The sequence below is a fragment of the Silene latifolia genome, chromosome X (assembly GCF_048544455.1).
Source record: "Silene latifolia isolate original U9 population chromosome X, ASM4854445v1, whole genome shotgun sequence".
Lineage (NCBI taxonomy): Eukaryota > Viridiplantae > Streptophyta > Magnoliopsida > Caryophyllales > Caryophyllaceae > Silene > Silene latifolia.
Genome location: NC_133537.1, coordinates 37,817,924 through 37,843,358, shown reverse-complemented (window position 1 = coordinate 37,843,358; position 25,435 = coordinate 37,817,924). Strand labels below are relative to the sequence as shown.

Here is a 25,435-nt window from a genome sequence, read left to right as displayed (position 1 = left end):
TACATCTTTACTCAGAAGGAGTTCAACTTGAGATAGAGGAGGTGGATGGAGCTCATAGGAGACTATGATATGGATATTATATACCATGAAGGGAAGGCTAATGTGGTGGCCGGTGCGTTGAGCAAGAAGAGTATGCATTCTCTATGCACAGCTATGTCACTTATGAGGCTGAAAGATGAAGTGACCTAGATGGGGATACATGTGATCCAGAAGGGGAATGCTAGGGGAGATTTGACAGTTCAACCGGATCTTTAAGATGATATTCGCAGGAAACAGGTTCTTGATCCCAAGAGTCAGGAGTGGAGAGCTGGAGTAGAGAAGGGGACAGTATCTCAGTTCTCTATTCATTCTGATGGGAGTGTTCGGTTTTATGGGAGATGGTGTGTACCTAAGGATAAGGAGTTGAAAAACATAATCACGACAGAGGCTCACTGCACACCGTATTCAGTGCATCCAGGTGGTCACAAGCTTTATAGGGATCTTAAGAACACGTTTTGATGGCCTGGGATGAAGAGGGAGACAGCTAAGTTTGTGGCTCGGTGTTTGACTTGCCAAAGAGTCAAAGGGGAATGGCGAAGACCGCAAGGTAAGATTCAGTCTCTTGAGGTACCTGAGTGGAAATGGGAATCTATATCCATGGATTTCATTGTGGGATTACCGAGGAGTCAGCAAGGTAATAACATGATATGGGTGATCGTTGATTGGTTGACCAAGTCAGCTCATTTTATTCCCATGAAAGATACGTGGAGTAAGGTGCAGTTGGCAAATGGCTACAAGAAGAATGTAGTGAGGTTACATGAAGTGCCAAAGGACATTGTGTCAGATCGATATGCGAGGTTCATTTCTCGATTTTGGCAAGAGTTGCAGGAATTGATGGGGACTACCTTGAAGATGAGTATTGCATTTTGTAACACCCCGCAATTTACACGTCATCCTAAATAATAAAACTCCTATTTTTTAAATAATAAGAATGATTCACAATAAAATTTTATCCTTTAAAATCTATTATTTTTCGACAATGATATCCAAATACCCATCCTAAACTTACACTCCTTGCCCGACGAATAACTACTTCGTCGTTGATGCTAATTTTATGATATTTTAAAAACAGATTTAGCTCTTGATCATAAAATGAAAGTTGTAGATATTTCTTTTAGCTTTCCAACGCCACCGAAAACACCTCAATCGGAGTTATGTAGAGGAAATTATGCCCGAAATACAAAAGGCTGTCGCAGAAATCCGCGAACAAGACCCACCCTCGTTATTCCTCTTTTCACCTTGAATTATCATTTACGTCATCACCTAGGCACATGGCAAGTTGGCAACTTGTTTTTTTTCCTTGGAGCCCAAGGCCTACCCTCATAGGCATGTGACTACTTTATTTAAAGTAATAGCCTAAGGTTTAGCCTTAATCATTCCTCTAACCTATTCCTTTTTAGCCTCCTACTCATCTATAACTTACACAACACAATTTGCACCCACAAATCTCTCCTCTTTACCGTGAGCTTCTACCCCAATTCTCTACATTTTATTTCTTCCATTCTAACATCTCTTTCATCTTATTCCTTAGTAAGTGTAATTGATTATTTAGTTCCCATCCTTTTATTAGTTTTTTTTAGAGTAGTATTTAATTAATTGTTTTTCATTCTTATGTTTGTTCAAGAAGGTGATCAAGAGACATTGGTTGAGGGAGATCATTTGGGTTGATCTTATAACACTATCCTTCTTATTTACTAATCTTAATCTCTATCAAGGTAACTAGGTTTTCTCCTTTCTATGATTTTTGAATTTCAAGTGCTTTTATGGGGTTATAATAAGATTGATAATATATATGATGTTTAAAATCATGGAAATATATGAGATTCATGATTTATATAATAAATAGTAGTTTTTATTATTTTTGTGATGAATATATACTTCTTTAATGTTTTCTATGATTTATTTGTGTTTTTATGTGATTTAACAATCTAATCAATATGTAAAATGTATGGATGATTGTAGAAATTATATTTTTGATTTATTCTAATTTATTATGATTATTTATAAGTTTGCATGTGATTATTTTAGTTCTATAATTATCATATATTTATTTGTTGTTATTTGATATTTAATCACGGTTTTATGTGATAATCGTCTAACAAATATATAAAACATAAAATAATTTCGAAAAATTTACTTCCTTAATTTTATTCTGGCCTATTATAATTTATATAGTATTTAAATTGATTATTTTATTTTTTACAATTATTATTGCTCTTATTTAATATATATTCGTGTTTTATGCAATTAATCTCAAGTAAATATGTAAAATATATAAATAAATGTTAAAATTGAATGTTTTATCATAATTAGACTTATTTTAGTGTATTAAAGTTTTTCATGTCCATTTTGTAATTTGTATAATTACTTTTTAATTTTATAACTAATTAGTCAATAAATAAGGTTTAATTGTGTTAGAATAATAAATAAATATAAATAAAATATTTATAATTTATTTTTATGCATATTCCGTCCTATACTAATGTAAAATAAATTATTAATGGTCGTGACACAATTTTCTTATTTATTTGTTTATTTATGCTTGAAATCGCCTATTAAATGCTAATTTTATGTTAAATATGTGAAACATTATTAAATAATTTATTAGGTACTGTTTTTATTGAATTTATAACTCACTAAAATATCTAGTAATTTTTCATGAGTAGAATATAACTTTTGTTTAATTGTTTAGAATTATTAGATGTTTAATTAACGAATTTAATAAATGTTTGTTAAGGAAATAACTAATAACATATTTGATGGTATCATGTCTTGTAAATATATTCTCCATAACTATGTTTATAATGTGAGATTACAATAGTGTATTTGTTAAGAATTGATTGTTACTTCTACTATGGTAAATGGCATGTATACGCTTTTTGTGATATTGCCTTTCGGAAATTATATATTGACATGAGTGTCTCTTGTTTTATATTGGAAAAGTTGAAATTATACTCTAACTTTGATTACCATTATTGAATTTCATTTAATATTATTTATCCCTCAGTTATGAGCATTTTGGCATATTAACATGAGGTTATTCATGGTGCACATTTGTTATCTTTTGGACCTTGTTCCATTTTATATATGGTTTAGCTAGAGTATAAGATATCGAGTAGATTTCGGGTTATTGGTCTACTTGAGATGAGCAATACCAAACTGGGTAGGTTTCGTGTTATTGGCCTACCTAGTTCCCCGGCATGGTTTCGGTTATTGGCTGCTATGGGTTGACCGTCCTTTTTGGATACTCTTATGAGTCTATGGATATGTCGTTTGGGGGTCAAGAGTCTGCACTTTTACGCCTTGACTGGTTAAGGGTCCGCACATTTACGCCTTAACCAGACATTATGTCCCTCGAGAGTCTGGCCAGTCTTAGACACGGGTTCACGGTTATGTGTCCTGCCGTAGGGTTATTTTGGTGTCAGGTTATTGACACCAAGGTTTAGGGTTTCAGGTTATTGGCCCTAGACGGTGCTCGTTCTTGTCTCATGTTATTCTATGTATTTATGGTCCAAGATTTGGATGTGTTTACCACTCGTATATTATCATTACTCATTTCATATGTCATTCGGGTAAATTGGTGTTATTTCTTTTTTTATTATGACCACCTTCTTTTACAGTATTTCATATAATCATGTAAGTGACATGAAACTTGTAAGTTGTTACACATTTTAATTAATCATGTGGTATCATTATTACTCACTCATATGTGATTATATACCTTGATATTAAATTTCCATGAAGTTCACATGTTTTCATATTTTGAATGGATTATATGTTGTCTCTTATTATTTGCTCATAATTGTTTCTTGAAATTTCTTAAGTCATGGCTGGGAGGACTCCTAGTTACTCCCCACTGACGGTGGTTGTTGATATTTTTTTTCAGGTTGATGTGCTTCTTGGTCATGGATGGGTTTTGAGAGAGATATAATAAATAATAGTTATGATGTTTAGTAATCGAACCTTGTTGTTTGATTTTGGACGGGTTTTTCATTCCCGAGAGTAGTTGTATGCGTAGTTAACTATTACTTTATATATTTCGGTAGCACCCGGATTTATCGTCATGGTGTTTCCGCCACCATGGACTTTTATTAATATAAAATGCAATATTTATCTAGCTTATTTGTATTATTAAATCCGGGGTTGTTACACATTTAATCCTGTGACAGATGGTCAGACAGAGAGAACAATCAAGACCTTGGAAGACATGTTAAGGGCTTGTGTGATTGAGTTTGGTGGTAGCTGGGAAGATAGGTTGGATCTAATAGAGTTTTCTTACAATAACAGCTACCATACGAGTATTGGGATGGCTTCGTTTGAGGCTTTATTTGGGAGTAAATGCAGGAGTCCGGGGCTGGGATGATAGCACAGAGGCAGTGGTTTTAGGTCCACAGATGGTACAGGATATGGTTGAACATGTGAAGTTTATTCGGTGAAAGATGAAAGTCGCTCAGGATCGACAAAAGAGTTATGCGGATTTACATCGTCGGGACATTGAGTTCTAAGTTGGGGACAAGGTTCTTTTGAAAGTGTCACCTATGCGTGGGGTGATACAATTTTGTAAGAAAGGGAAGCTAAGCCAAAAGTTCATTGGTCCTTATGAGATTTTGGATCGTGTGGGAGAGGTTGCTTATCGGTTAGCTTTGCCACAAGCTTTGGATCGTGTACATAATGTGTTTCATGTGTCTCAACTACGGAAGTATATAAGTGACCCTTCTCATGTGCTAGAAGTTGAGCACATTGAATTGGATGAATCCTTGTCTTATCTTGAAGTGCCAAAAGAGATCCTAGATCGCAAGGTTTGCAAGACTAGAACTAGGGAGACAGTGTTGCTAAAGGTTTTATGGTCTAATCACAACGTTGAGGAAGCAACTTGGGAGGCGGAGGAAGCTATGAAGGAACGCTACTCGTCTCTTTTTGATCAGGTATGTGTGGTTACGGGGACGTAACCATGTTTCTTTTAGGGGGTAAGAGATGATTGCATAAGGTTTTGGTACGGTTTTTGGTCAGTTTTGATAATGTTAGTGTTTGTTTTGAGTCATAAGGAGTTGCGTCTAAGTTTTGTTTTGTTGTATCTAAGATTTTTTTTTTGAGTTTTAGTTGTGTCGTTGCGTTATAGTTGAGTTTAGTGAGTTGTTTTTCTGTATGGGTTTGAACTTTGGCAATGAAGTTCATTTTTAAGGAGGGGAGACTGTAATACCTCAGATTTATGAACTGTTGGGTACTCTATCGAGTAGGACTTACTCTGTCGAGTAAGTTAGTTTTTCATTCTAGAGTACGTTCTGCCTGATGGGTACTCGATCGAGTAGGCGGTACTCGATCGAGTACCTTAGTTACTCAATCGAGTATTACGGGTTTTACGAGTTTTCGGCTGGGTTTGGTAGTAACGTGTGAAGAGTTATATAAAGAGTTTTCGTCAGTTCCTTTTTACTTTTACCTTTATTTCTCTAAACTTTTACAAATAACAACATTCTTCTCTTCACTCATTGCTATCAAATCAAGAGTTAGGGTTGTCGGATTTCGGAGTTATTTATACCTTTGTGATCGTCGTATTGTGGTTAAGGCCTTTGTACTATTTTTATGTCATTTGGTTAATATTGTTTAAAACCCTAATTGGGTGATTTGGCGGTTATTGGGATTGGTGATGTTATAGATTGTAATTATGTGATTATTTGATTATAGGAGGTGATTTCGTAGAAGAAGGTTTTTGATCCGCTGCTTGTGGTTGATTATTGGTGATTTCATCTCAGGTAGGGTTTCCCTACTCAGTTATTGTGTAAATATTATAAGATGGTTGTGTGATTGATTGACATATTGTTGTATCATTAATTGGTATTGACATTGTTTACATTGGTATTGTGGTTGGTTATTGTTTGTCTGTGGTTCGTGAGGTGCGCCCTCGGCTGAGTGGGGTCACTTGCGGGAGTGGCTTCACGCCCTTTATTCGCCCCTTGTGGTTCCCGTCACAAGGGGGTGTGCACATTAATGGACATGGGTTATTCGCTCGATGTAGATGAGTGGGGCTTAGGTGGGAAAGGCTGCGGTCACCCACTAGCGGTGTGGAATATCTGTTGCGATGGATATTCTGGCAGGGCTACACAATTTAGTGCTTAGTCAGATGTCTGGTAATGTGACGGAGTTGGAGGATTGTGATTGTGTGACTGTCTGTTGTATTGCCTTATATTGTTTATGCAGTAACTGACCCCGTTTAAATGTTTTGAAAACTGTGGTGATCCATTCGGGGATGGTGAGCAGTTGTTTAGTAGGTATATCTTGGATACGCGCGGGATCTAGCTGGGAATGGAGTCACCACGTGTCAGAGTTGTAGTCTTCCGCTGTTTTGTCATAACACTTTTTACTTCAGTTGGATTTTGTTTTTGGAACAGTTGTACTTTTACATTTCAGTTGGTTTGATGTACGCATATTTAAACGTAATTACTTAAATACGTTTCTTGATGGTCACTTTTGATTAATATGCCTCGGGTAACCGAGATGGTAGCATCTCCGTGTGCTAGGGTGTTTTTAGTAAGGCACCTTGGTGTATGGGGTGTTACAATGACTATTTACTATTTATCTTTGAGTTAAGTAATAAATTGTCTTATTTTGATGTTTTCAGGTATATATGTGTGAATAAATATGACAAATACAAATACATGCAAAATTGCCTTTCACTACTCAATTGTTTAGTAAGGATGAATTTGTTGTACTTTATGAAAAGTTTTGCACTAAAGAAGGAGAAGTATAGTGATTATGGAGTGGAGTAACAATATGGAGATGAATGTTTACGTAAGATTGATGGTTACTACTTTGCCATTCCATGTTCTATTTTAATTTTTTTAGATAAAATTTAATTTACCGTGTAATTTTATTCCGTCGCGTGTCGTTTAATTAGCTGCTCAATATAGCATTTTTATGTTATTGTATAGATGACTCTTCGTTTGATCAAAGCTTTAACTCCACCCATTATTTCACTTAGACAATATGTTTAATGTTTGGAAAAGGAAATAATTATTGGTAAGTAGCTAGACAGTTGAAGAATTAGGGGCTTGAGACATAATAAGTAAATTTGATTATGACGTCTTAATTAATTATTAATTGTTAATTAAACAAAATGCTAAATAAAACTTATCTCTAGGAGATCCTAAGACCGTCACGTGTCACAATATGGTGCTAAAGCTAATATAAAAAGGCTAGCTAAGTAGTAATTTAAAAAAGAAAAAAATAGGAGAAAGGAAACATATAGTACAAAAGAAAAAGAAAAAACAAAAAAAAAACCACAATAATTATGCATTTAATCATCCAAAAGTTTTAAGAGCAGTAAACCCTCATTTTCCTAAGACCATAAGTCCATAACCCTTCATCTCCTTGCTTTCATCTGAAAAGAATTAGTCGCTAAAAAAACACACAATTTTCTTAATTAATATTGATGTCACTAAATTTTAATGTACATCATTCAACTTCCAAATTAGCATTATATCATCTCTCCTATCTAAGATTGTTTCTTTGTTTCCTCTAAAATATTCATGTGGGTTAAATTTTTGAGTATTTTGTTTGATTTTCTTGAATTTCGTATGATCAATTACTAATTCGCGTGTTGTTTTTTATTTTTCTAATATTGTGTAGGCGGTAATGAATGCGTTTTGTTAAAGTCATAGGCTTGGCTAACTAACAATGTCATGCACAGGTAAATTTAGTTTTTACACAATTAATAAATTCAATCTTCCAATTTCTCTCTGAAATTTTTTAAATTTCTACGTAATCAAATTATAAAATTTATGGACGTTAGTTTTGAAGAATGGAAAAAATTTTAGAATAAAAATATACATTAATGATGGATATTGAAATTTATTTAATCTTCTTTCAAAACACGAACTTTGTAATTGTTGATTTTCTATGAGAGTGACAATTAATAGATATCTTCGCTTGTATTCTTGTAAAATTATGGGGGTATAAATTATCATATTAGACTATAGTCGAATATCCTATATAAATACCTAGATAGATACGTTATATATTTATACCCCTAAAAAATGGACCACGTCTCATTTTTGTGTCCAATCTCATATGACACCCGCTTTTTCATTTACCATGATTATCTTACTACAAATTGTTGTCATTTATATTATTTAAACGATAGATCCATTCAAAACTAAACAATAACTAAGCATGAAAATTATACTGATCATCATACCTCAAAAAAAGACTATATCTCATGTTTCGTGCCTAATCAACTATTACACCCCTTTTTTTTCATTTTACCGTTATTATTTATTCCAAAATAATTGTCATTTATTTTATTTAAACGATAGATCATTCTAAGGAAATGGAAGTTAAATGTAAAAATTTGACCGGTCATCATAACTCACACCAATCATGGATGTATGGGTGAAAGCAAAAATTTGTAAGTTATGTTCATTGTGTTATTGTCATGTAATTATAATTAGTTACAAAGTGATATATAACGTGACCAAAGTACAGGATGTTGAATAGAAATTGACCAACTTAGATGAAAACATAGTTTTTCAATTAAAATATTGGCATCGCTTCGAAGTTATATGTTTTACTATTATTAATTGACTCTTTATATGTTATGTGTGACACCCCGCGATAACGCGGAAAACATAACTTATAAATTTAAGCGGAAAATAGGAGATTTTTGAAACTTTTAAAATTTAAAGCGCGAGTTCATTAAAATCCAAAACATAAATAAAGATTGCGGAAATAAAGATTAAATTATACAAACGTGATAGTCAAAGTGAGGGAAAATATATCCCTCGAATGACAATACAATAAAAGGTGAGTCTAAACAATCCTAAAAAAAAACCAACTACTAGGCCAAAGTGTTCGCTAGCTCACACATGTCTTCACCCCATGAATGCACAACCTAATACCTGTCATTCATGTAAACATGAACGTCACAGTCAGTGGGGAGTAACTCAAGGTTCTCCCAGCCACAAAATGTCAAAATGAACACAACAAAGAACCCAATTAGATGAATCATGTAATATACTTACAAAAGATATGAACATCAAATTTATATATTTAAACATGTCAATTAAATGAGATGGAATATGATAGATCAATATTAGCATGATGGAGACTCATTATTCATGTAAAATAATTAATAAATATGAAAGATAAGAATACGGTCATTTATGCAAAGGCATGCATTTCGAGGAATTACAATCATAGATATGAGATTAGAATCTGAATCATGTAAAACAGTTAAGTAAGGGATCAATCAATGCAAATTACAAGAATAGAAACCGTAGTCATTATTTGGAAAACCGCTTAGCAAACATTGCACGGGACGTGGCTACTAATGTCACATTCATACTTATGGCTTGCATCTCACCATAAGAACGGATGGGAGCATCAATCCCGACGATCATATCGCAACTAGAGGGCTTATAGCTCACCCCTAGTATCCGATAGGAGCAAGACAGACAACACAAGGCATAACTCTTACCTTGAAAGACAAATACCAATTTCTATAACCAAGCAAGACCTTTACTACTCATATAGAAATATATAATTCCAATGGTAGGACGACAATGGTACTCCCTAAGACACAGTCCTAGTCCTAGTCCTAGTCCTAGTCCTAGTCCTAGTCTAAATCTGGCCAGACTCTCGGGACAGCACAGTTCCCGATTCGACATGCAGCAGAACAGTCGGCATCCAAGACTCGAAGACAGATCGGAAATCGAGAACCCACAATCGGCAGGACAGTCCGAAAGAGGCGGAAGATATGAGCTAAACCCACAATCGGCAGGACAGTCCGAAAGAGGCGTAAAGATAAGTCAAGCAATACGGTATAGCATAAAGGCATTATCACCAGAATACGACTCAACCAAGCGATACGAATCAACTTGGAAATAGACTAATAATGTAATGAGTCGATAGTAAGACATTTCAGGCCAAATTATATTCGTGAATATGAATAAGTAACCCATTTCTTAAATATTTGTCACTTGAATAAAAATGTAAAGGAATGCAAACAAACCATTTATAAAGGGCAAAACAAGAATGGAATTATAAATGACACCAATGAAAGATAGACCATTTATTACTTATAAAACATAAATAATCAAATTGGACTCATCTTAAAATGAAAACATGTCATTTTCTATATAAATGAAATAATCAAAATAATGAATTCCACAATTATAATTCATGTGAGAAAAATATATAAATGAACGATATTTAACGAATTATATCATATAAAACACGAGACGAAATTTAGATCAATCAAAAGAACCACACTTGCGCCAAAATAAACTCGACCCACGACTCAAATGAGCAATTTGGACAGCCCCTTATACGACCTCAAACAACCAGCCACCATCACAGTGCGAGACAGCCCATGTTTGGGTTCTCATAAACACGTCCCAAGCATTCATTTTAGCCATCTAAAGCTGCCTATTCGAGTACCCTCTAGCTGACCAAAACAGCCCATTTCGACCACTCATTCACTATCCCAAAACAGTCCGTATTTCTGCCCAAAAAAACCTGTGCCAACCAGCCATCATCACGACTCCAAACAACCCAAACTTTGGTCCTTACACACCCGTCACAAACACCTCTTTTGGAAACAAATTAAGACGGAAATTCTAAGCATGAGTAAGACATAGGTATCACCATCCAGAACAGCCGTACCCATTGAAAAGAGAACATGTAAAAGCGAGAAAATTCAAACATATACTTAAGACGGAAGTTCAATAGTTTACGCATTCAACCAACATTTTTAGCACTATAATTCCTCAGCCCAAGCATGTTATAAACACTCCCAGAAAGCATTCTACCCGTCCAAAAACAGAGCTCAAAGTAGCCATAACCACCCGAATATCGAGCCAATCACAGGCCCCCAAGCACCCCTCACGGCTGTCCAAGGACAGGCCGTGTATAACATCTAAGAACACTGCATTTTCTGTCTCAAAACAGTCCCATAACAGCACCAAAATGTCCATGAAACTGTCCCAAAACAGAGTGATAAGCCGTCCCAAAACAGTCCTAGAAACACATACAACCAGTCCCCTAAACTCAACATGTAATCGTCTCAAAACCTGCATTTTTTAAGCACCAAAACTGGTCCCAACAAGGTACCATTTCCACGACTAAAAACAGTCTCGAAAGACCACAAAAATCGTTCCCAATTTCAGCTAAATACCTAAAGAGTAAACTGCCCCTAAATCATTCAGTGAAAAACAAGTTCAACTGGCGAGTCCATAGGAAATTCCCATAATGCGTGCCTCCATTAGAAGCTTTTGATTTGTCAAAAGTGAAAATGTCAGAGTGGCATATTGCCATAATTTTGGTGGGGACTGAGGAGTTAACAATGCATTTTATGAGGGCCAAAAGCGAGAAGCAACAGTAGGAAACGAGAAATAAGAAGGTTCAATTGGATTATTTTCACAGTAGGTCCAGGCAAGATAAGCATATGATTAAACTTAAACATGGCATATAAACATCTGACTTACTTAGAGAAATCATAGATCAAAATAATAAAAGAGGTGAACTTCCCAACAATCGCCTTTAATATTCAAATTTCATCAAATTGGAACACCCTCACGCCCACATATAGCAACCAAACTTTATCAAATAAGGACATAAAAAAAAAAGACATATAAGACGGAATTTCGACATTTTTGTCGAGTAACCTATCACCGTTACCTTATAACTTCCTCAACGAGCACGATTTCCGACTCAAACTGCTCCGGGTCTTCAAATCCTTCATCAGAGAGTAAGAAAACAGGATAAAGAAGCTAAAAGACGACACTTTTATAAGACGGCGAAAAACGAAACTGTCACAAAAATGAGACTTTATTACCTTGAAAGGAGGAGGAAGGAAAGGGGAAGAGGATGGTATAAAAATTATCGAATTCGGTTGAGAAATAGGGGCGGGATCTGCGGTTAAAGGTGACGAAAATGGTGTTTGGAAACTTGCTTTTTGTTTGCCGTGAGATTGGTGGTGTTGCTGATAATTCGAAGAAAGCAAGGGGAAGAAGCAGGGGGGTGGGGACGGATAATAATAATAATAATAATAATAATAATAATATAATTATTATTATTATTATTATTTAAAAGTAGTGTGGGTGTGAGGTGAGTGGTATGTGTATTGTCAAATTTAGATTGGTCCACGATTAAACTTAGCCTCATATATGAAAATGTGACGGTCTTTGTTAGACAGGAATTCGCCTTAAACCTACTATAATTTAAGACGGAGCTTTATTATTATTATTGTCGCTATTAATATTATCCGACAAAAATATTTATTTCATATAAACAAGCTTGTGAAAATGTAGCTTTTATAAAATTTATGTTCAAAAGGAGATTAATTAAATTAAATAATTGAAAAATATAAAACAAAGTAATCGAACGGTTAAATAAATTTTAAATGTCGGAATGAGAAATTCGCGGGTGTTACATTATGCACTTGTACTTTTTATATATGAAAAAAAAACATTTAAGAGCATTTAAACAATAATGGTTTACTTTGTTAATTACAACATTGGTGAAGTGAATTGGCCTTTACTATGTAATGGCAGAAGATGTATCTGATACAAGTACATATATCGGATATAAAAATTATGGCTAAAGATGCTATGGTATTACTGTTTTCTTATATGGATTTTAATAGGAGTTTAAATTTATGAAGGTTAACACTCGGCAACGTTGTTAATGAGCGCGATGATAATCAAATTTTATATTCGGATTCTAATCTTTTGTATCTCAAGATCGATTCAGCCTAGGCCTCGGCCTTAACTTTATACAACCATCTTCTTCCCCTTTTTGTCCATTCAAACAATAAATTATTATCTATATTAATACATTATTGCTCACACTTGTGGTTTTAACAACTTCGTTTATTCCGACTCATAAAAAAATGGTGGTTGATAATAAAGTAAACAACAAAACACAAAACACTTTCTACATATTAATTAGAACTCTAAATAGTTTACATACAAGTCTAACTATAAAGAAGCATTATGTAAATAATATAATGCTATTCTGATCTTCAATTTTCTAAAAATTTTATATGACTCCAGATGTTATTTATCACGATATGATTTTAACCATAAGGAGAAAATTATCATGGCAATTTGACAAGAAATATTTCAACCTCTATTATCTTTAAGTCGAAAAATAAAAAAATGTCGAAGAATGAAAAAACGGAGAAACCAATTGATCACAATGTACCGACTATATCTATCTATCTATAAATAATATAAAGAGACAATCCAAAACAACCAAACTACACAAATTCACTTTTGACGCAATTCTAGCAAGTCACCTCATCACCATTATTTAGAAAAGAAAAAACAAAAAAAATAGTAAATTTGCAAACATTAAATGTGTACTAAATTTTTAAGTAGCATAATAAAGAATAAAGTTCGACCTTCTAATTTTTAAAAATCTATAAATAATATAAAAAGACAATCCAAAACCACCAAACTACACAGATTCACTTTTGACGCAATTCTAGCAAACCACCTCATCACCATTATTTTGAAAAGAAAAAACAAAAAAAAAATAGTAAATTTGCAAACATTAAATGCGTATTAAGTTTTTAAATAGCATAATAAAGAATAAAGTCCGACCTTCTAATTTTGAAAAAATTCAACAATTAACAAATCAAAATACATCTATAAATAATATAAAAAGACAATCCAAAACAACCAAACTACACAAATTCACTTTTAACGCAATTCTAGCAAGTCACCTCATCACCATTATTTAGAAAAGAAAAAACAAAAAAAAAAACTAGTAAATTTGCAAACATTAAATGCGTACTAAATTTTTAAATAGCATAATAAAGAATAAAGTTCGACCTTCTAATTTTTAAAAATCTATAAATAATATAAAAAGACAATCCAAAACCACCAACTACACAAATTCACTTTTGACGCAATTCTACCAAACCACCTCATCACCATTATTTAGAAAAGAAAAAACAAAAAAAAAATAGTAAATTTGCAAACATTAAATGCGTATTAAGTTTTTAAATAGCATAATAAAGAATAAAATTCGACCTTTTAATTTTTAAAAAAATCAACAATTAACAAATCAAAATACATACTAAATTTAAAATGTTGGCGTTTATTGTTAGAATATATTGAACGACAAATAAAAATCACATCACTTTAATTTATCATCGTCCATATATGCAACTATTTCTTTTTGTTATAAACTTCCTCAACTTCATTAAATTATTATATACATCTATATATACAATATAATTTAAAGGTTAACTTGAATAGTTTTTTTTGCGTCACTTGCCAAGATAAGCTGTTCAGAAAGTATTTATCTAAAACATAAAAACATATTATTAAATCTCACAAGTTATCTAAAAAAAATATTAAAGGGGAAGAATAATAGGTAAAGTTAATAGCTTCTAATACTTTTTTGACCTTTATTCTCTCAATAATAAGTTTTAGAATTTATCCAATATCTTATCTTCGACATTAAAGTGCTTATGAATATTAAAATAACTAAATTATTCCTTAATCATAAGTGAAAAAATATATTGTATAAATAGTATGCATATAAAATATAATTAAAAGACAATTTTTAATCGCCTCGTGCCAAGATAAGTTATTTAAAAAGTATTTATCTAAAAAAAAAAATTATTATTATATTCCACAAGTCATTTAAAAAATAAAGTGGATATTAATGGGAAAGTTAATAGGTGAAGTAAATAACTTTTAGCATACTTTTTGTCTTTCTTCTCTCAATAGTAATATATTGAATTTATCCACATAAATTGTAACTTTTAATATTCCAACATTTTATCTTCAACATTAAAGTTATTAGGGAGAGTGGCGGATCTTCAAAAATTTTAGAGGGTGGACCGGAAAAAAAATTGCAACATATTTTAGATATAAATAAAATTTAGCTTCCCTTATATCTACTAAAAGAAAAGTGGTGGATCTACACTTTTTCCCTCCAAAAGCATCTTCTTAAATAAGGAAGATAATTACAATTAAGGCCATTTACTAAATAAAGAAACTAATAATTATATTTTATTTTATTAAATTATGTTTTCAATAAAGTTAATATTTTTATCAAATTATATTATTTTCACTAATATCTAAACTATAATCTCTTAATTAAAATATAAATAAATTATATAAAATTATAATTTGCTAAATTTTTATTGATGCTATTATTTGAGAACGACTTGACTCATACTACATATAAAACAAAACTGTAAATCGCTATTATTAATTTCGTGACAAAAAAAAAAGAGAATTTAAATTAAAATCACTAGCTTTATGGTATAAAAAATTTTTTGTTTTAAACTACATTTCAGCACATTACTCAATGCTAAAACTAAAAAACTCTATATACCGTGCATTAATTGCACAAGGTCTAAACTAGTATCTATATTAAATAGACTAAAAAAGTATATGTAACTCGACCTCTTAAAGTAAGAATGTCTATGGAAAAAATTATTTTACTTTAAAAAAATTATTAGCTATTAATCTTATGCATTAAATAACACTGAGGATCTTTAAGCGAATTGAAATCATCACCAATAGATTTTATACTAAAAGATTTCACCATTTCTCTCTTAAACGAACTCTTGAGAAATTTCAAGTAATCTAACATAATAATACAAATCACAGTGAAAAACTAAGAATATATGAATAAACAATAAGTTTCTCTGATAATATTATCCGTCTTAAGCTTAAAACAGGTCAAGTATCAATATCATTTGTCTTATATATACAATTGTTATGATACTTGAGCCGTTCTAAGCCTAAAATGAATAATGTAGTCTTAAATAAGCACCCAATGAATAAAACGAACATTGGAAAACAAAAAGAACTAGCAAATTACAAGAACATTGGAATATGAGAACTAGTTCGGTTGCCCGTGAAATTCACGGATCTTTTTTGGTTGGTGGCATTTGTAGTGGCGGAATTACCTTCTTTAGGGGGTGTTTGTTGTGTGTGTGTTGTTTTTTTTTTTTGGGTAGTAAGGGGAAGTATTGATGTTTTTTTGGCTGAAACTGTTTAACAAACCAAATTAGTTGTCAAACCTTTAAGTTCCATATGTAGTTCCATATGTAGTAGTTCGTCTAGGCTCTTGATCTGTGTTTCTTTAGCATATATTTCGTTGTTGTCGCTGAACTTTACCTGAGTCGATGGTGTAGACTTTTTAGGGAAAAATAGTATTTGTGTTTTTTTTCCCCTGGATAATCAACCCGATTGTAAGATAAAGTTTTTTTGTCAAAGCACCTTTGTGCTAGATTTATTGCTCCTGGAATGTCGAAGATCCATGTATATTTTTGTCCCATAAGTTGAATGTTAAGTTATCAGCGCCTACATTTTTGCACTTTGGGGTTTGAACTTTGCGCACAATGCATGAGAAAACTAACGTAAGAAACCAATTTTAAATGAGTATACAAAGTTTTATGGTTGAAGTTTAAAGCATTTTCTGAAACTCAATTCTAAAACAAAATGTTACTAATCTAGGATGTCGAGATGTTAAAAGGTCACACATGGGATTAAGCTCTATGCTTGCCGCAATGCCGCCTATTAATTTCCTAGAAACAATGATCAACATATGATAAGTATATATAAGTAAAACAAATTAAATAACATGAACCATGGGCAGAGAAAACAGCTAAATAGACTGTGGCAGGGTGATAGTATCCAGGTTGAAGACATACACCACATAAAGAGAAATTCACATGGGAAAACTATATGCAGAGTAGAAAGAAAGTAACAAAAAGATAATGAATCTGAAAATTAAACCAAACAAACATACTTAGAAAGGTAGATAAAGAGAGAAGAAGGGACCTTATATCATGAGTTATAAGCGGCCAAGTCCGAGGCTTCATCTTTTTCATAAATGCGCCTTTAATCTGTGTCATATCAAATTACAAATATAATGTTAAACTGACAAGCAAATTAATGCTGATAGTGGTTTATTATAAGAGATACTTTGTAATTCCGTAATAAGAAGTTAAGAACGCATTACGCACATGTATATAACATCTTATAAAAAGTGGAGGTTTCATGCTTCCCCATCCCGTCTTGTCTAAATAATAGTTCGCACGCCTTATAATCCTGCAGAAATTAAAAGAAATGTGTCATGGGTACATTGTAGCAAGCTTAAGTAGCAATAACACCCTCCAAAGTCCAAAGCCCCTTTCAAATACCAGTGGCACACATGCCGATCCACTAAGCCAATTTCCGATTGCATCAACATATCATTGTTGATCAACTAATTAATCTTTTAAATTATAAATCAAACAATTGATTGCAAATTCGAAAACAAGGAAGAAGTTTTCAAACCAAGCACTCTAATGGTAGGAACATGTGACGAATTGTGGTTTCGTCTCGTATAAATGGCGAGTACTGATGCAGGGCGTAGTTTTTGCATGTCGTTAGAATAGTTGCTCCTATACTATCTGTAGAACCACGTTGAACAATTATTCTATGATTTTGAATGAGAAAATGAATGGATGTCAATATGCAGAACATGCGGTTTATTTGTACAGATTAATAATGAGGGAATACGTAACATGAGTTGGTAATCAAGATGAGGGTATTTAGTGGAGAATTAAATTTTGGGCCGTTTTTTTTGTGCGAAGACGTATAGTTTTACGGGAGAAGTGAAGCAAAAGAAAACCAAGCACCTGTCCGATTCTTTTTTTTTTATTTAGAAAAAAAAAATTAGTAAACTGCTGACTGTATATGGAGGTATCATAGGTGGCACACACTTAGAGTATGACACATGGCGGTTTAAAAGAGGCTCAAGAAGCCTTTTTATGTTATTATATAGACTAGCAAAAACAAACTGAATGACAAATTGACAATCAATCAATTATTCTAATCAAGTATTACTAATCTAAGTCTCTAGCCTTAGTAGAATAGGTGTGAGGGTCTGATAACTTTTCAATTGCTTTTCTTTTTTTTTTCTTTCTATCTAAAAGCTACTCCATAACTAACAATTGTATGGTGGGCGATCAATATTTTTTTGGTTAAATAGTATACGAGGCCTCGTTAGTTACGGAATTACGCCCAAACTTTAGGGTGGGCCGGGCCCAGGCCCAACTGTACTAAAATCCGCCACTGATTAAGGAATACCAAACGTAACTAATTTACTCCTTAATCAAAGTGGACAAATTTATGTATAAATAGTGTCTAATGGTAACAATATTCACATATACAAAAGTGGTCACTAATTTTAATTTCTAATACTCCTATTTATTTGATTTCGCTGCAAATTTCCATCTTTCGTAGTTTATTACTGTAAATTGTTTTTATTGATATTTCAGAAAATTATTTAGAGAGGTTATTGACTTAAATATAAATTATTTGGTTGCAGGTGAATTACTAATGAAGGAGCTACAAAAATTTAGAACGAGAAGAGGTTCTTACTCTTGATCAAGATGAAAGATAATATTGTTACATAATAGTTTTTATTGAACCTATTTCCTCGTGTGAATTTGATTTTTTTGAATCATACATAATCTTTTGAAAAATTGAATCTCTATTAATTTCGTTTATGCTAATTTCATTTTCAGTTGACTTTTGGAAAGCAACATCATGTTCAATGATCGTGGTATAAGTAAGAAGCGGATCTACATATAAGACTTAACTTTTGATTCTACTAATATAGTTGATTAATCATGCATATCAACCATTTTTTATGCTCGTACAAAAAAAACCATTTTTAATGCTAATTTTATTTTTTTTGCTGTAAATTCATATAATTTTTTATGTAATAAAGACTATGATTATGTTTACCTATAGTGTTTTTTATTTGTATAATGATTTGTCAAGATATTTAGTTTTACATTTTGTTTAGTTTATGCTTAACGACAAATAATTTTCATATTCAATATAAATAAAACTTTCGACAATCGATACTATAGAAAAAAAATCACTTATAAAATGGTAAATCACGTAAAAATTATATATGAGCATAAAATAAGTTTGAATATTGGACTAATCAACTGAACTATAACCTCTATATAATAAATAAATTTGATAATATTAGTAATAGCTTTATACTTAATATTATATAATTATTTCGATATATTTTTTTCCCGTCAATTTGGCAATAAATTAGCGTAATTGTTATCAATACATATATTTATTTAATTCTTAAGAAGGAAAATGGCTTGATAAATAAAGTAACACATTTTTCATTTCATTAAGTCACTTACAAAATCAATCCAATTCTATATATAAAGTGCACTTCATGGTAATTTTACTAATTTAGTAATTAGTAACTCTACTTTAAAGAATGTAGTCTTGCAATTATCATTCTTATTCGAATGAATTTGTTTATCCTCTAATATATCTGATTTATATAAAAGAACACGGTCTCATCAATAAACGACAAGCTTCAATTAAATTTTTCAATATGATATATGGACTATACAAATCCCAAAATGTTGAGAAGAAAAATGTTATAAGTTCTATACTAAATTTTAGATATAATACCTACAAAGCCGTCATAGTTAAATTAACACTCATTTTCCTGTAATATAAAAAAATATCTATATTAGTCATAAAGAAAAAAAATTGCTAAATACATACGCGACAAATCCAATTCTAATGCACGGGTATAAAAACTAATTTCGTATACAATTGCAATAAAGTGGGCAAACTATTAATTGGCGAGTATGAAACAATCAAATTATTGAATTTAAAAGAAATAATAAATTAGAAAATTGCCAAAGGACATTCATAGATAACCCATGATTTTCACGGGTAGCAAAACAAGTTTAATATATTATTATTCTAATACTTGTAGTATTAATTACTTGTATTTTTTGTCATTTTGAGTTAATGTGTTATAGTTTATTATAACTATATAAATTTTATGATGAACATGTTTTCCTTACTCGAGCGTTTTTTTTGTGAATTCAGACTGATTCAATAATTATTATTTCACATTGACCTCATTACTGACCGTCTTATGCTGGTTATGCAGGTTTTTCTTGGAGCCAAAAATGTGTGATCAATATTACAAAGATTATTGATGAGTGTTCCGGGTGTGATTACGGAGCAGATTTGTTACCACGTAAGCTTGTAGAATGATGACTTAGCTTGACTCTTCCTTTCGGCCTCTCCTGAAACAATGAACAAACTGAGGGCTCGGCTTGGTACCGAGCGAACTCACTCCGACGCTCAAGTCAGTAAACTTAAAGGGATTAAGTTGTGTGTTACTTGGCACAAAGTATATTGTAGAGAGATAAAGGCGTTTATACCAGATTAGTATGTTTAATTGATTATTTTCGGGATCCTTTCCTCAATGAGGGTTGAGGAGTATTTATAGACTTTCACCTTTTGTCACGTGGTGGCCAAGTGGCCAAGTGGCAGAGCAGGTGGAAAGACTGTTCTACCCTCGGCCGAGAGACCCATGGCAGGCCGGCGGGCCCTGTTGACTCCATGCCGAGGGGTCTTGGATGTGAGTACGCGGATGTGTGTCCCGCCGGCTAGTTACTCGGCCGAGACCCAAGGGACAGCCGACAGTGCAAGGCGTCGGCTAGGTTGTCCAAGGTGTTGACTTGCTTTGGATATCTTTGACCTTGCTCAATATGTTGACTCGGTCGGGCGGGTGCGATATGCCCCATCAATTTGCCCCCGCCAGTAGTCTATGCCGTGGTATGGACCTTCGATGAGTGTTGAGCGTATTCCGCGCAAGTAAAAATTTCTACGCCCGCTTCTTCTACCTCGGCTTGGTTCTGCTTAGGCCGTACCGTATCCCCCCTCCACATGGATGTGTAAAGGGCATCAAATGTGGAAAAGAAAATGGCGCTGGCCGAGACCGAGGTTGTGAGTGCCGTGTGCTTTTGATTGCCCCCAGCCGGTGCTGCCAAGCTTGGTTGAACGGCGGGCCGTTTGGCAAGTAGATACCAAGGAGCGTGTTGAAGAAGATACGTCGATTGGCATTCTGTCAAGGAGCGTGTTGAAGAAGTTTTGTAACTGTTTGTCGATTGACATTCCATGGCTGCATGCTTGACACGTGGCTCGGCGTTGATTGGTTGACGCTTCATGGGCTTTGCCCTGATTGGTCCGTTTCATGGGCTTTGCTCTATAAATAGAGCAGTTAGCCTGGGATTTTGGCCACCAAAATTTCATTTTCTCAAAAAATTTCTTCTTTCTAGCCTTCTTTGACGAAACTTATATCTAGTCTTCAAAGCGTTACTCGGCGTAACACTTTTCCAAGGTAGACAAACAAATTTTTCAACTCTTATTTGTTAAGTATTTGTTGTCATGTCTTCTCCGATGCTTTGGACCCAAGAACCTGCGCCGGGGGCTCCCCGTCGCGTCTTGATGAAGAGGAGGCGCTGGTCGCCATCCCGATAAGGTCCGGGCCCTAGGTCTCCTTCTCCCGAGGTTGACGATCGCATTTGGAGGATTTCTCGGATGATGATGATGATGTTGATGATGACGGTGATGATGTTGAAAGGACTCGTTCCAATGAGGAGAGGCCGCATCTCTTGGACCACGACGACGCCTGTAAGATCGGTCCTGATCGTGCTTGGACAAACAAGTTCGCCAGTTGCTCCGGCTCTGAGTTTTTTGAGCACCATTACTCCTTTGGCAGGAGTATAGAATTGGTATTCCCGAGGAAGGTCGCGGCGATCGTTGCCCTCCCAAGGGTCAGTATCGGCGTATACATCGACACCGGAGTATGGGCTCCGGTTTCCTCTCGAATGAATACGTTATGGCCATAATTAAAGCCATGAACGCGCCGTGGCCCAACTGCATCCGTTGGCCATTAGGACTATAGTTGGCTTTGTGTGGCTCTGTCTTTTCAAGGGGGAGGCCCCAACGGTTAACTTGTTCCGCCGGCTTCATCATCTTCGACCATCAATCCCCGGTGGCACGGGGTGGTACAGCGTGTAGACAGAGCCGGGTTACGTTACCGTGTCCAAAATTATATCTTGTAAGGACTGGAAGGGGCGGTGGGTATACATTGAGGTTCCGAAGGATTATCCACTTCCCCGGTCCTTCCAGCACCGTGTCAATTTGCGGTGTGAGAGTCGGGGGGAGCGTGAGAAATATGTCTCCCGGAGTAAGCTCAAGATGGACGCCTTTAGGGTCCATCTCAATGAGGACGAAAGGCGGGCAATGAAGCTGTTTGAGGCTGAGAAGGATGGGACGCCGAAGGGATGGATGCCCCCGACGCAGATCATTCTTTAGATGAGCCGCTCACACGTCGGCCTCATACCGGCCCTCGAACAGGGTGAGTGGGGTCGGTGTGAGGCCCATCTCTGCTTTTAATGTTTCTGTTTTTGAACTTTGATTTATTTCTTTTACTTAACTCTTGCTTCGTTTCCATTGCAGACCGTTTTGGCCCGGATCTGTCTGAGGAAATCCTCAAGAGGATGGGACTTGACAAGGACAAGAAAGTTGTTGATTTGCATCCTAAGGCCCAGACACGTGATCGCAGACCCGCGCCAAACGACCTCATGGATCGCCAGTTGAAGGCCCTAGATGTGACGGCGGCCCAGGCGAAGGTTGCCGGTAACGTGCCGCGCCGAAAGCGAAAAGCAACGTCTTCGGCGGCGACGGCGTCAACTTCAAATCAACCTCCAATCCCTGCAATCCAAAAGGAGACGGTGGTGGTCGTCGATATTACCGATGAGGAGGTCACCGTTGCAGAGGAATCTCCTCTCTTACGTAAGAGAAAAGAGACTGCTACTGCCACTGCTACTTCTACCGAGGCCGGCAAAGAAATAGGGCCAGCCGACCCTCTGTCTAAGAAGCCCAGGACTGGTACGGATCTAACCTGTGGCTCAGATTTAGCTGGTTCATTAGGCGTTCCTGATGACAAAGCTCTCCGCATGTCAATGAATGTTGATATGGATGCTTTGTCCGCATTTTTGTAGATCAACCGCCGCCGTCTATCGGTCCCCATCGAACGGCTTATTGAGAAGCGACCGCGCAGACGGTGATAAAGATGCCGCCGTCATCTCCTCCTCCCGTAAGCCTTCCCCGCCCCGATTAGGAAGATGCTTTGGCGAAGTGGGTCGACATGGCCGGTGATCATATTATGGAGCAAGAAAAGGTCATGGTCAAGTCGCCTCTACGCCTTGAGCGGCTCGAGCTTGAGCTCGCTGCTGCGAAGAAGGAAGCCGAGAGGGCCAAGGTCGAGGCAGAAAAGGCGGTCCTTGCCGAGCGAAAACTTAGGGAGGACGCCGAAAAGGCGGTCCTTGCCGAGAGAGCCAAGGTTGAGGCCGCGGAGGCCGATGCCGCTAAGTCGCTGGAGGAGCGTGACCAGCCTTGTCGCCTCGACTTCACCGTTAAGAAGAGGGAGGAATGGAAGTCCCCGTATACGGCCCAGCGAAGTCACACAGAACACAAAGGCAATCCTCACCCAGAGGGAGGAGGACATTGAGACGCTCCAAAGCATCGTCCTCCCTAACATGTGCGCCCAATACCGGACTCCGGCCGAAGAAGCCGCCAGGGAAGTGATCGGAGAGCTCTTTCCTGAAGGCTCCTTCCCGTGGCAAAGATTTGACGAGCTGTTTGATGATAAGCTTGATGGTAAGGCGAAGGCTGCAGAGGCGAAAGTCATGAGGAGGCAGAGGTGAAGAAGGAGAAAGAGGAGGTCATGAGAAGGCGACCCATGCCGAAAAGGCGAAGGCGGCCAGGGAGGAAGCCGAGAAGGCAAAGGCAATGGTTTAAGGCGCCAAGTCGCCTTCGGGTCGCCCACCAAAGATGATGTCTTTCGATGTCGCCGATGGCGAGCAAAGAACAGCATAGGGAGACGGCGGTCGTCACCAGTTCACCCGGCATTTCGGATAGCTTCACTGCTCGGGGCCAATTATTAAGCCTTTCCTCCCTGCCATCTTTTGGCACTTCATGTCTTATGTCCGTACCCTTTTGTTGTTCCTTCTTTTTTGTAAACTTTGGTAGGTAGTGTTTAGGCTATCCCTATGGGGACTACTGTCGACTTCTTCCTCAGATTACCTGTAAACATTTTCGAAGAGTTTGTTTATTTTGCCTCTGGCTTGGCCGAGGTCTTTTTCTCATTTTTGTCTGAGTTGTCTTCCTTCGTTATTAATTGAGCGCTTTTCTTTCGTTTCTACCTTCGGCTTGGCCGAGGCGGTTAGAATGCGTATCTCAACCGTACTTAACGTTTTTAAACATGTTGGCGTGTCTGCCGCTTCCTCCACCGCCCGAGGCAGTCAGATTTGCATTTCCCAACCGCCGTTGTGAACATGTTAGCGTATCGGTCGTTGTGTCCCCGTAACTCTCGGCCTGGCCGAGGCAATCGGGGTTACGGCGCGACAAATACGATCTCAGAGACGTGTTGATCGCTTCCTCTTTCACTCTCGGCCTTGCCGAGGCGTCCGATTTGCGTTTCTCAACCGTACTTATACGTTCCTAAGCATGTTGAATCAATCACGTGGGACAAGTCGCGTTTCCTCGTCACCCCGGCTTTGGCCGAGGTGATCGAGTTTACGTTTTGACTCGGCGTTGTAAATATCTTGGTATGACTATGGGAGGGACATTTCACTTTGATAGAAAACTTGGAACATTCTTCATTAGATATAATCAAGCGTTGGGGTGCCTACAACGGTCTCGGACACCTCCGCCGCTATACAAAGTATTTTCTAAGATTGTCGGTGTTCCAGTGGCTCATTAGAGGCACTCCCCCATGTCTGTCGGCCCGTGTATGTACCCTACTCATTTCTTCAACCACTTTGTAGGGTCCTTCCTGGTTGGCGTCATTTTGCCATGGATGTTTCCTTTGTTGGTGGGTGACTTTCTTAGGACTAGATCTCCTACTCTTAAGTCTCTTTTGTAGACCCTTCCTGTTGTATGCTCTTCTCATTCGATTTTGATATACCGCCAAGATAAGCCGTGCCGTGTCTCGGCTTTCTTCGACTGTGTCTAGGGAGACTCTCGGACCTTCCTCATTCTCGATCGGGTCAAAGGTTTGCCTTCCGAATGTTGGCACCGATGCTTCAATCGCGGGACTCGGCCGCACCCATAGACTAGGTGGAATGGACTGTACCCCGTTGCTTCTTTCTCCGTGGTTCTAAGGGACCATAGGACGCCGGTAGTTCATCACCCACCTTCCCTTCGATCTTCAACTTTCTTTTTCACCCGTTTAGGATTGTTTTATTAGCCGCCGCCGCCCGTTGCTCCGAGGGTGGCGACGGGAGGAGTATGCAAATTTGATACCGAGCTCTTCTAGCCACTTCATCACCATGTCACTCCAAAACTCTCGGCCGTGGTCAAACACCATGACTTGGGGTAACCCAAATCGAGTTATGACGTTCTCCCAGACACCTTTCTTACGGCCGCCGTCGTCTTGGCAGTGCACCGTGACGCCTTCGACCCATTTGGTGAAGTAGTCAACGGCGACAATCATGTACTTTCTTCCTCCGGAGGCCGTTGGAAATGGCCCC

The 25,435-nt window shown here is 36.2% G+C and overlaps 2 long non-coding RNA genes across 2 annotated transcripts; one reads left to right on the top strand and one right to left on the bottom strand.

Moving 5' to 3' along the window:
- Positions 1-1,485: 1,485 nt before the first annotated feature.
- Positions 1,486-4,103, top strand: LOC141621345 (uncharacterized). The gene is made up of 3 exons (XR_012532246.1): positions 1,486-1,575; positions 1,667-1,754; positions 3,926-4,103. It is a non-coding gene; the product is annotated as an uncharacterized LOC141621345 (long non-coding RNA).
- A 4,620-nt stretch (positions 4,104-8,723) lies between these two features.
- Positions 8,724-12,073, bottom strand: LOC141623241 (uncharacterized). Its single transcript, XR_012533266.1, has 3 exons — positions 11,867-12,073; positions 11,710-11,767; positions 8,724-8,930 (listed from the first exon to the last, which is right to left on the bottom strand). It is a non-coding gene; the product is annotated as an uncharacterized LOC141623241 (long non-coding RNA).
- Between the last annotated feature and the right edge of the window lie 13,362 nt (positions 12,074-25,435).